Source organism: Equus caballus, chromosome X (assembly GCF_041296265.1).
Source record: "Equus caballus isolate H_3958 breed thoroughbred chromosome X, TB-T2T, whole genome shotgun sequence".
Taxonomy (NCBI): Eukaryota; Metazoa; Chordata; class Mammalia; order Perissodactyla; family Equidae; genus Equus; species Equus caballus.
Window position 1 is genome coordinate 128,835,815 of NC_091715.1, and position 10,877 is coordinate 128,846,691.

General features: G+C 41.4%; 1 pseudogene; it reads right to left on the reverse strand.

The window, feature by feature from the left end:
• Positions 1-281: 281 nt before the first annotated feature.
• On the reverse strand, positions 282-988 carry LOC111771453 (intraflagellar transport protein 20 homolog pseudogene; annotated as a pseudogene).
• Between the last annotated feature and the right edge of the window lie 9,889 nt (positions 989-10,877).

Below are 10,877 nucleotides of genomic sequence, written 5' to 3' on the forward strand. Positions count from 1 at the left end.
TTTCTTTTTTTTTTTGAAAACAATAATTTATTGCTTTTCCTTCCAAAGCTTTGTGAATTTACCAAAAAAGGATCAAAGTATACAGACTGCTCAGTTCAGACTGAGAATGCAAGAGGTGAGAACCCGGGCCACCATGGCCACTGGGTGTTCACCAGCAGGTACGCACTAATATCTGAAACACGCCCCCCCAGGTTGGTTTTGTTGCCTTCAGAGATGCTGCATTCCTTACACACCATCTCACACGACAACTTGGGTCATTAGTCAACTCACTGGAATGGTACAGAGGTTTTGTGGTGTTTTGGGGTTGTTTTTTTTTTTTTTGCCCTTCTGCTATAAAATGAAATTTTCATTTCTGAAAAATAAATTGGTCAATAAATTCATTTTGTTCTGCTTCTACTTTACACAAAGCTTCATATTCAACCCGATACCTTTCGAGCTGCATTTTCTTTTCTGCTATTAGTGCTTGGAGTTGCTGCTGTTGGGCTTCTCTCTGCTTTGCTATAGATTTGAGCAAGTTCCGAGCACCAATGGCCTTCATCTTGTCATTTTCTGCTTCTTTTGCAAGTTGGTCAACAAGCTCAATTAAACCACCAACTATTTTCTGAAACTGGCCAATTTTGTCCACAAAGTCCTTGCACTCTTCTTTGAGCTCTACGGTCTGTTGGGTAACCTCTGGGTCCAACACCCTCAGCTTGTTCGGCTCATCAAAGTGCAGCCCTGCTTCGCCCAGGATGTCCTTGGCCATAGCTGTTTCCCTTCTGGCTTCTCTAGGGAAGTTCTGCTCTGAAGGGTGATAGTGGCAGCCAGGAGGAGATGTGTCATAGGAGCAAGGGTCAGGAAAGAATAAAGTCCGGTTGCTTGTCACAGGCATTGCTCATTCAACACACATTTCTTGAGTGCCTATGACATGCCAACACCACTAGATGCTGGGGGTACAAAGATGAGTGCAACATGGTGCCTGCCCTGGAGGACCACACAGTGTAGCTGCCCCCCCCCCCCCCCCGGTATGGCAGCATGCTGCAGCCCAGGCTGACGGCGGCGGGCAGCTCCCCTCTCCGGTCAGCGGCAGCCAGTCCCTCGCCCACCCGCCTCAGCTGCTCCACATTTTCTTTATCCTTTAATCCATCCATGGACACTTAGGTTGTTTCCATATCTCGGCTATTGTAAATAATGCTGCAATGAACATAGGGGTACCTATATCAAATGTTCCAAGTGCCCTTAAGAAGAATGTGTATTCTGCTGCTTTTGGATGAAATATTCTCTACATATTATTAAGTCCATGTGGTCTAATGTGTTATTTAAGGCTGATCTTCCCTTATTGATTTTCTGTCTAGATGATCTATCCATTGATATAAATTGAGTATTAAACTCTCCTATTATTATTGTATTGTTGTTGATTTCCCCCTTTAGGTCTGTCAATATTTGCTTTATATATTTAAGTGCGCCTATGTTGGGTGCAAATATATTTTTTAAAGTTATTTCTTCTTGTTGGATTGACTCCTTTATCTATGTAATGTCTATCTTTGTCTTTTATTATATTCTTTGTTTTAAAGTCTACTTTGTCTGATATAATAGCTCCAGATTTCTTTTGGTTTCCATTTGCACAAAACATCTTTTTCCATCCCTTCACTTTCAGTCTGTGTGTGTCCTTACATCTGAAGTAAGTCTCTTGTAGCTGGCATATTAAGGTCTTGTTTTTCTATCCATTCAGCCGCTCTATGTCTTTAGATTGAAGAATTTAGTCCATTACATTAAAGTAATTATAGATAGATATGTACTTATTGCCATTTTCTAGCTGTTTCGTAGTTCCTGTCTGTTCCTTTCTTCTTCTCTTGTTCTCTTTCCTTGTGATTTGATCACTTTCATTAGTGTTATGTTTAGATTCCACTCTCATTTTTTGTGTCTCTACTGTAGGTTTTTGCTTTGTTGTTACCATGAGCTCGCATGTCAGTCTGTATATATTCCAGGCAATTTTAAGTTGATAGCAAGTTAAGTTTGAATGCATTCTAGGACTCTACATTTTTACTCCCCCTTTCCCACACTTTATATTTTTTGATGTCATATTTTATATCTTTGTATTTCATGTGTCCCTTTATTAATTGATGTGGTTATAGTTATTTTTACTACTTTTATCTTTTAACATTCATATTGGCTTTAAAATTAATTAGTCTGCTACCTTTACTGTATATTTACCTTTACCAGTGAGATTTTTACTTCCTAATGTTTTCTTGTTACTAATTAATACCCTTTCTTTTCAACTTAAAGAAGTCCCTTTAACATTTCTTGTAAGGCCAGTTTAGTGGTGGTGAACTCCCTGAGTTTTTGCTTATCTGGAAAAGTCTTTATCTCTCCTTTGATTCTTACTGACAACCTTGCCAGGTAGAGTAGAATATTCTTGGTTGGAAACTTTTTGCTTTCAGCTCTTTTTTTTTTTTTCTAGAGGAAGATTAGCCCTGAGCTTACATCTGTGGCAATTTTCCTCCACATTATATGTGAGTCACCACCACAGCATGGCTGATGAGTGGTGTAGGACCACACCCAGGATCTGACCCCACAAACCCAGGCCACTGAAGTGGAGCACACTGAACTTAACCACTACACCATGGGGCTGGCCCTACTTCCAGCTCTTTGAATATATCATGCCACTCCCTTCTGGCCCACAAGGTTTCTGCTGAAAAATCTTCTGGTAGTCTTATGGGGGTTCTCTTGTAAGTAAAATGGGTTTTTTTCCTCTTGCTGATTTTAAGATTCTTTCATTATCTTTAACTTTTGACATTTTTCTTTTTTAGGAAGATTAGCCCTAAGCTAACATCTGCTGCCAGTGCTCCTTTTTTTGCTCAGGAATACTGGCCCTGAGCTAACATCTGAGCCCATTTTCCTCTACTTTATATGTGGGATGCCTGCCACAGCATGGCTTGCCAAGTGGTGCCATCTGCACCCTGGATCCGAACTGGCAAACCCAGGCCACTGAAGCAGAACATGCGAACTTAACTGCTGCGCCACCGGGCCGGCCCCTTGACATTTTGTTTATAATGTACCTTGGTGTGGATCTCTTTGGGTTCATCTTATTTGGAACTCTAGAGTCTCCCTTGATCTGGATGTCTGTTTCCTATCCCAGATTACTGAAATTTTCAGCCACTATTTCTTCAAATAAGTTTTCTGTTCCTTTCTCTCTCTCTTCTCCTTCTGGGACCCCCATAATGTGAATGTTGTTCTGCTTGATGTTGTCCCCATAGGTCTCTTAAGCTATCTTCACTTTTTAAAATTCTTTTTTCTCTTTGCTGCTCTATTTGGGCGAGTTTCATTGCCCTGTCTTCCAGATCACTGATTCTTTCTTCTGCTTTATCTAGTCTGCTGTTGAACCCCTCTAGTGTATTTTTCAATTCAGTTATTGTATTCTTCAGCTTTGTGACTTCTTTTTGGTACTTTTAATATTTTTTTACCTCTTTATTGAAGTTCTCTATGTGTTCATTCATTCTTCTCTTGAGGTTGCTGAGCATCTTTATGACCATTATTTTGAACTCTTTATCAGGTATATTACTTGTCTCCATTTCATTAGGGTTTTTTCTAGTGTTTTATCTTGAACTTTCTTTGGGAACATCTCCCTTTGTTTCCTCATTTTGCTTGACTTTTTGTGTTTGTTTCTATGTATTAGGTGAAGCAGCTGTCTCTCCTAGTCTTGAAGGAGTGGTCTCTGGAAGACTGGGAATGTGTTTCAATCTGTTGTCTGTGCAGTGTCCTGGGGGTTATAGCCTGCCAAGAACTCTCCAATTGTTTCAGTCCTGTAGGGCCCAGAAATGCAAGGCCCCCTGGCCACTAGCACCAACTATTCAAGGAGTGTATCCTGTGTGGAGTGTGTGCACTCTCTGGTTCTGGTGAGGTGAGAGCCACTTTGGAGGGGCACTGGGCTTGGCAGAGCCCACTCATGAGGTCTGCCATTGAGAGAGCTGCTTTGGAGGGGCACCAAACCAAGCAGAGCCTGCTTTCTGGGTGTGGTGTGGCAGGAGTCATTTTGGAGGAGTGCTGGACCAGTTGCCATGGTGGAGGAGCACCAGGCTGGGGTGGATGGGGCCCCACTGGAACACAGGGATGGGGTGCCAGTGCTAGCAAGTTAGATAGAGAGTGTCAAAAATGGTAACTTCCAGTGCTGGGCTAGCCAAGTAGAAGGAGATTTTTAAAAATGGCGCCCAACAGTGCTTCTGTTCCCTGGGAAAGTTCCAATAGATCACTGCCTCTTCAGCACACACTCTAAGATTAGTCAATGAATCTCCTTCACTTATGGCCCAGGAACTTTTCAAACTGCTGCCTCTGTGCTAGATCTTGGAGTGAGTGAGTCTGTGTGCAAGCCCTTTAAGAGCAAAGTCTCAGTTTCCTACAACCATTTGGTTTATGGTTACCATTTGGTAATGCTTACCATTTGGTAAGCCCCACTGGTTTTCAAAGCCAGACATTATGGTGGCTCATTTTCCTGGTGCAGGCCTCAAGTGCTGGGGTGCCTGATGTGGGGCTCAAACTCCTCACTCCTCAGGGAGGGGCTCTGCATTTGTGATATCCCTCCTGCTTTTGGGTTGCTATGTCAGGGATGTGGATCCTGACAAGACCACATTTCTGCCCCTCCTACCTGTCTCAATGTGTATTTTTCTTTTTATTCTTAGTTGTGGAAAAGCTGTTCTGTTAGTCTTTAGGTCATTTTCAGAGAGAGTTGTTCTATACATAGTTGTAGTTTTGATGTGTTCATGGGAGAAGGTGAGCACCAGCTCTTCCTACACTGCCATCTTGAAGCCTCTGAAAATCACTACTTTATTTCTTTTTATGGCTGAATAATATTCCGCTGTATGGATAGATCACATTTTGTTTATCCATTCATCTGTTGCAGGACATTTGAATTGTTTCAACCATTTGTGTGTTGTGAATAGTGCAGCTATGAACATTGTGTACATGTATTTGTTTGAACATCTGTTTTCAATACTTTTGGGTATATACCGTGGAGAGGAATATGGTAATTCTAGGTTTAACTTTTTGAGGGACTGCCAAATTCTTGTCCACCATGACTGCACCTTATCTTCCCCCCGCCCCCTCCTTCACACCTTAGCCTCTGGAAGGTCTCATGCAACAAGGGACTTTCTCTTACATGCAAACCTGTCACAGCATTGCCCAAATGAAACTTGTTGTGTACTACTTCCTCGTAGTCATATTTTCCTCTTGATCAGCCCTATAATCCCTCAAACTCACTACATTGTCCCAGTCCAGATTTGTTTTAGGGAAACTTTAGTGAAATGGGATCCCTGGCTGGAGTAAATGCACCCCAACATGGCCCTGCCCCCAAAAAGTGCAACCCAGTCCTCCTAGTCTCTTGCCTCCTTTACAGCACTGAATGGCCTCTAGCAACGGAGCATTGCAGCTGGAGGAAGGAAAATGCCGTCGCTTCAGAAGCAACTGAGTATCAACTCTTCATAAATCAGCCTGGACTCCCAGCAACTGTGCTGGGGGCACTCAGCACTCAGGCTCTGCCTGCTTGGAACCCCCTCCTATCCCCTGTATGAGGGGTACTCTGTACCCTGGACAGGGTGATGTTTTGTTGGTGCCTTTTGGAATGCAACAGCTAGTGCAGTTTCTTCTGTGCAGCCACAGGCAAATGGAGCCTTGTAACTTTCTGGTGACAGCTGAGATTTAGAGGAAGCATCACCTCCTGCCTCCCCTCCTCACTTTCCTTTCCCTCTATTTACAGTATCCATTCTCAAATGCCAGAATTCTAGCAGAATCTGTTGAACATTCATTTCCATCCCAGAACTAATGGCTTTTGTTTTTCCATCCCAAGAGAACTTTGGCCTCAGGAAGGTGGTTCTGCAATCCATTGAGAGGATTATGTAAGTCATCTTATGTGTCTTTTTCAATTATTTTGTTTCAGATAAGAGAAGTGCCCTCCTCTTTTATGAGTTTTTAAAAATATTTTTGTAAGTGTATTAAAAAATTGTTGCCTACCAGCTGTTGAAACTCCAAATCCTGCAGGGTTTTCACACACCCAATTCCCATTGTCTGTAACCAACTCTATGAGCAACTTGGCTGTGGGAATAATTTAGAATTGGGTCCAAAGAAATTGTGTTAGCTTCATTTGTCTTCTCCAGGTACCGTGCTGGCTGGCACACAAGGGGAGGCATGGTGGTAGCATCAGGTTTCTACAAAGTCATAAAATATTTCCATTTAAAGAATCTGATCATCGTATTCATGCCTAGTAGTATATTAGTATACTAGTAGTACTAGTCTTGTAGTATATTTTAAATTTTCAGCAGCCATTATGAAGGGTAATCATCATCTAAAATCCAGTAGTTTGGAAGGGAGGGAACTAAGGAGTTGTGACTGGTCCATGTTGCCTGGACTTGCAGTAGAGGGAGCTTAAAAGGAGGTGGAAAGTGGGGCTCTGGAGCAGGATAGGTGGGGGTCTGTGAACCCAATTAATCCAAATTCACAATCAGCATTATTATTTAATGGATAACTGCAATTCACATATGGGACCCTTAGCCAAAGAAAAAGATGTTTGAATAAAGGATTATTAACCATTATGATTGCATAAAAATGAGAAATATTCTACTGTCAGAAAACAGCCAAAGTCAAAGGGCATACATCATACTGGTGAAAATACTCACAGCGAATACAACAGACAGAAGGCTGACATCTTTCTTGTATAAGGAACTCCTAGGAACTGATTGGATAAACAAAGGAAAGAAACACACAATTTACAACATGAGAACTACAACTAGTTTACAGATGTGGAAAAATGTTCAGTCTCTCTGGTACAAAAGAAATGCAAATTCAAACGATAATGAGATACTCTCTTTATCTATTATGTTAACATGATTAAAAAATATATACTGCCATCACCAAACAAAAAAGGATAGTACCCAGTGCTGGTAAGAATGTGGTAAATACCATAATTCTCATACATTGTTGGTGGGAATGATCTTTTTGGGAATAAACTGGGTAATATAAAGAGAACCTTAAAAATATTTATATTAATTTATTATATTTATATCTAGCAACCTCTCTTCATTTCTCCATATTTCTTAGCATAGTGCCTTGGACTCTGGTGTAAGACCTTACCAATTTTTATTGACTGACTGACAAACTGACTGATGGACCCTTTAACTGCCTATTCCCTTGGCTATATCCCCCTTTTTAGAAGATCAGTGAAGGCAGGACCTTGCATCTGCCTTGCTCCCTGGATTAGTCAAGAACAGTCAGTTAAAGAGAAAACACTACAGACATTTCAAAAAGAAAGGAATCTAATGCTGGAGTTAGATATTGACTAATCTGTTTAATGTCTAGAGGAGCAAAGGCCAAGGGCCATGGGTACCACCAAGGAATCAAGACAGTGCAGGAAGCTGTGCCAAAGCCAGAGCTTCCCTGATGCCTCAGAGCTGGAGACTGAAAGGAAAATGTGGAGTCCAAGAAAGCTGCAGGAACCCTCACCCCTTAAGCCTGCACTAGCCTGCCAGCACCAGTGCCAGAGAAAGAATGCATCCCTTCTGGCCTCCACATATTGCAGGTGTGCCTTTCAGAGTAGTCTCTGACTAGAACTCTGCCTGCAAGGGGTTATGGACATGAGATTGGGACCAAATGAAAACAAAACCCAGAAGTAATTACTTGTTGCTTGGGTGAAGTGTGTGTGTGGTCATGTGGGCATGCAACATCTTAGGGATGGCCAATACCTGTCTTTTATACTCTGAATCCCTTTATGGGGCCCAATGGTAATTTATCATGGAATTCTTTCTTAATCACTACTACCATTTATTGAGTGCTTACCTCATTACCAGCCAGTTACTTTTCCAAATACTTTCCATTTATTCACTCATTTAATTAATATTTGTTGAGTGCTGACTATAAGCCAGATACTCTTCTGAGCACTTGGAATAAATCGGTGAACAAAGAGACAAAAACCTTGGTCCTTGTATAACTAATAGTCTCATGGGTTGAGGGAAGGATAGATGATAAAAACAGTGAATAAGTAAAACATATGGTATGTTGGAAAGTAATAAGTGCTACGTAAAAAATATAGCAGAGCAAGGAAGTTCTGGAGTGCTGGGGAGGGGTGGCGAGTTGTATTTTAGAGTAAGGTGGTGAAGGTAAACTTCATTAAAAAAAATAATAGTTGAGCAAGGACTTGAAGGAGTTAGAGAGTTAATGAGGTAGATACCTGGAGTAAGAACTATCCAGTGTGAAACTTTGAAAGCATCCCCTTTAAGATCACGATAAAGACAAAGGAAGCTCCTGAGACTGAAGGTCTCAACCAGGCTTGTAATGCAGCAAAAATCAATATTAGGGTAGGAAAGGAAGATACGAAGCTGTTGTTCTTTACAGATGATAGGATTTTCTACTGAGAAAGCACAAAGAATCAGATATTAATCATTGGAATGAATAACAGAGAGACATCAAACAAATGAGGAATGAATAAACAATTCAAGGCAATGTGTGTTTATAGGAGACTTTCAGAGTGCTGGTGTCTCTGAGCTCCTAAAGTATGCCTGGGCACCTTGGCAGCTGACCCAGTGTAAAGGGCCCAAAATGAAGGCCACCAACCCCAGGGCCCACCGGGGTCCTGAGCCTTATTATGAGAGCAACTAAGAGTATTAGGGGAGAATCACTTCAGAAATTGCAGAGTAAGAACAAAGAAAGATATCAGATCAATAACTTAACCTTCCACCATAAGAAACTAGAAAAAGAAGAGTGACCTGAATTCAAGGCAAACAGAAGGAAAGAAATTATAAAGATCAAAGCAGAAATAAATGAAATAGAGAATAGAAAAACAATGGAGAAAATCAATAAAACCAAAAGTTGGTTCTTTGAAATGATCAAGAAAATTGATAAACGTTTAGGTAGACTGACCAAGGAAAAAGAGAGACGACACAAATTACTAAAACCAGGAATGAAAGTGAGGACATGCCTATCTATAAAAAGACTGTAAGAGAATTCTATGAACAATTGTATGCCAAAAGTTAGATGACTGAGATAAAATGAATAAACTCCTAGAATGACACAAATTATCAAACTAACTGAATAAGAAATAGACATTGAATTGTGGGTACTATGGTATATGAATTATATCTCAATGAAGTTGTTATAAAAAATTAAAAATAAAACCCAAAATCCTTATAAAAAAGAAATAGAAAATCTGAATAGACCTATAACAAGTAAAGAGATTGACTTAGTAAGTAAAACACTTCTAACACTCACACACACAAAATAAGCCCAGGTCTAGATTGATTTACTGGTGAATTCTACTAATCACTTCAAGAATGAATACCAATACTTCTCAAACTCTTCCAAAGAAACAGAAGACGAGGGAACACTTCCCAACTCATTCTATGGGAGTAGCATTACCCTGATACAAAAACTAAACAGAAACATCACAAGAAAAAAAAATAATTACAGACCAATGTCCCTTATGAAAATAGAAGCAAAATTCCTCAAACGATCCAGGAACATATAAAAGGATTGTACACAATGACTGTACTACTTGGCCAGGACTGCCATAACAAAGTATCACAGGCTTGGTGGCTTAAGCAAGAGAAATTTATTTTCTCACAGTTCTAAAGGCTAGAAGTCCAAGATCAAGCTGTCAGTGAGGCTGATTTTTTCTGAGGCCTCTCTCCTTGGCCTATAGATGGTGATTTTCTCTCTGTGTCTTCACATGGTCTTCCCTCTATCTATATCTGTGTCAAAATTTCACCTTATAAGGACACTGGGATCAGGGCCCATCCTAATCACCTCATTTTAACTTAATTACCTGTTTACAGACCCTATCTCCAAATATAGTCACATTCTGAGGTACTGGGGGTTAGGACTTCAGCATATGAATTTAGAGGGACACAATTCAGCTCATAAAAATAGCCAAGTGGAATTTATCCCAGGAACATAAGGTTGGTTAAACATGAAAATCAGTCAATATTCTATACCATATTAATAGGATAAAGGCCAAAAACAGATGATCATCTCAACAGAAAAAGCATTTGACATAATCCAACATCCTTTCATGACAAAGTCACTCAAAAAACTGAGAGTAGAAGGGAAAATCCTTAACCTGATAAATGGAGAGGGAACAGCTAGGCCCACTAGATGCCCTAGATGTTAAGCTGCCCAGTGTCCAGGGCCAGTGGAATATGGAGATAGTGTGTACTGCCCCATGCTCAGGAATCTGGGGCTATTTCTGGGGCCTGTCAGAACCAGGTGGAGACAGGTCCAGCCTGCAGCAGCTTTAACAATATTGGCAAAAATAGCAGATGTGATTTTTTCTGAGCTGAAGAGGGTGGGCTATTAAGGGATTTAGTGGTGGAGGAGGCATTAGACGGTCCCCAGAGAGCAGGCTGATGAGGATTCTGAGTGATGTATCTGAGAAGCACAAGGGGCAGTGGGCAGTGAGAGTGGTCCAGAGGAGGGTACTGGAGGTGAGGAACTCTGGCAACCTATGGCCCAGGAGAACTGAGAAGTTGGCATCTCCTGAGGTTGAGAAGACATCTATGACAGGAGGGTTGGTGAGGTGGGGAGTGAGGCTGTAGGGCCTGGGTTTCAGAAAGCGCCATCACAGATGGGTAAATGCTTCTACTCTCCTTCCACCACAGGATACTTCCTAGGGTCCAGAGCACTTGGCTGGCCAGGGCTTCCTGGAGAGAGGGTGGGTATGTGGGGGCAATGCAGGGTACTGAGGGTAGGGGCTCGAGGTGCAGAAGGCAAGCCCTGGTCCTAGGAAGTAGCCTGGAATGCAGGATGGATACTGGTAAGAAAATGGGACAGGGAGGCTGATTCAGGTCTCTGTCTTAGATCCCAAGACCCTGAGGAGCCCTTGACTGGCCATGATGTTGAAAGAATAGTACCCACCAAATTAT